The 1,899-nt window shown below is 34.0% G+C and overlaps 1 protein-coding gene across 1 annotated transcript in view; it reads right to left on the bottom strand.

The window, feature by feature from the left end:
- The window catches only part of LOC106869942 (equilibrative nucleoside transporter 1), a 21,167-nt gene extending 19,961 nt beyond the window's left edge, over positions 1 to 1,206 (bottom strand). The window contains exon 1 of the mRNA XM_014915884.2: positions 1,061 to 1,206. The gene's annotated coding sequence lies outside the window, so the exon portion shown is untranslated. The remainder of the gene's footprint in view (positions 1 to 1,060) is intronic.
- Positions 1,207 to 1,899: the final 693 nt, after the last annotated feature.

The following is a 1,899-nucleotide window of genomic DNA, read 5'->3' as shown; positions in this document are numbered from 1 at the left end:
TATATATATATATATATATATATATATATGTGTGTGTGTGTGTGTGTGTTTATTATATCCTGTCGTAGTCAGTATGAAGAATATGATATCATATGATATGGCAACTTTGAGCATAAATCATAAATATCGTTAAGGATGTATTCTCATATTGATGAATAGACGATCTAGAACAAGAACAACGATTCCTAGCATCATAGGTGTATGGCTATATTTGACCGTCGCAGGCTTACATACTAAGTAAAATCACCTCTTGCAGAATTCGAAATTAGAATGAGATTGAAAGATAGAACTCAGAAGGTAACTAAATAAATAAATAGAAACTTGCACGTGTTCCTCACCTACCAACATTTAAATAGTTCTGCTCCTGAACTGACAGAATCGGGAGCATTCCGAACCATGCGGCAGTTTCACGGCTCTATACACTGTGCGTTTAAATTTTCTGAAGACGATTTTACCAGTCCTCTTTCCGGGGTTACTATGAAATGTACCGGTTCAACGCTGGGGTCAATTTAATCAACTATTTACATCTCCTAAAATTGCTAGCCTTGTGCCAAAATTAGAAGGAATTATTGTGATTTTTCTTCTTCTAAATAGTGTAACTAGTTGGAAGATTCGTTTGTATTTCGGACAAAATGCTTAGCGGCGTATCGCCCGGTTCTCTGCATTCTGAATTCAAATTGCGTCAAGATTAAATTTGTCTTTCAACTTTTCAGTTAAGTACTCGAGTCGTGTAATCGGTTATCTCCTACCTCTTCAAAAACTGCTGGCCCTTGGGCCGAAATTTCAAACCATAATCGCTGAACTCTAGAACAAACGTGACTGAGTCGATGCAAGAAAATGTCGCTTCATCCATGCCTACTATATCTTAAAAATCAGAGAGACTGAACCAATAGCGACATTATCAAATGTTAGAAGTACGCACTGAAGGCTATTTAACTAGCATTTTTTCCAGATAGTGATGTTATACACAGTGTCTCATTTAACAAAAATTATCATTATTGTATTATGAATACAAAATGTTGTCTTATATATATCATAGAAAAATATGGAAAATACTTACCGTCAACAAAGCGATGTAAACGACCAACTATAAAGAGGAACTGAGAAAAGCAACAAATTAATTTCAGCATATGATGTGTATGTATGTATGTATGTATGTATGTATGTATGTATGTATGTATGTATGTATGTATGTATATGCGCGTGTATGTGAACAAGAGACTTTGCACGTGTTTAAGAAGTTTGGGAAGAAAAAGAGGAGTTAAAGTTGACGTCACATCAAAACAAAAAGGAAGTCAACTTAACTGTCCTTCTACACTTGTGGTTTCGAGGAGAAACTTCCGGCAGGGTATGTTAAGATTTTAGCTAGGTTTTACATACACACACACACACACACACACACACACACACACACACACACACACACACACAGTTACACACAAACACACACAGACAAAAGTGCAAATAGACAGACAGGCAGACACAGACACACAGATGGATGTACGTATATATGTATGAATATATGTATATATATATATATATATGTATGTATATATATGTATATATACACAAACCTTGAAATGTTAAAAACAGCCGACATGCCTTTATAATCGGAATATTAGGAATGGCTGTGTAAATGCATCTAATCCTAAAATTCAAACAAGCATATATATCCATCTACACTGCAAAATATACACGCGCGTGCATGTCCTACTGTGTAGCACCTTGTGCAAAGTCTTCTACTATGTATGTATATATGTATGCATGTATATATATATATATATATATATATATATGTATATATGCATATATCTATATATATATATATATATATATACCTCCATACAGTCACACACACACACACATATGCATATATACATATATACATATATATATATA

This window comes from Octopus bimaculoides, chromosome 22, assembly GCF_001194135.2.
Source record: "Octopus bimaculoides isolate UCB-OBI-ISO-001 chromosome 22, ASM119413v2, whole genome shotgun sequence".
NCBI lineage: Eukaryota > Metazoa > Mollusca > Cephalopoda > Octopoda > Octopodidae > Octopus > Octopus bimaculoides.
Note: the sequence above shows the minus strand (reverse complement) of the source record. Positions and strands in the feature narration are given on the sequence as shown.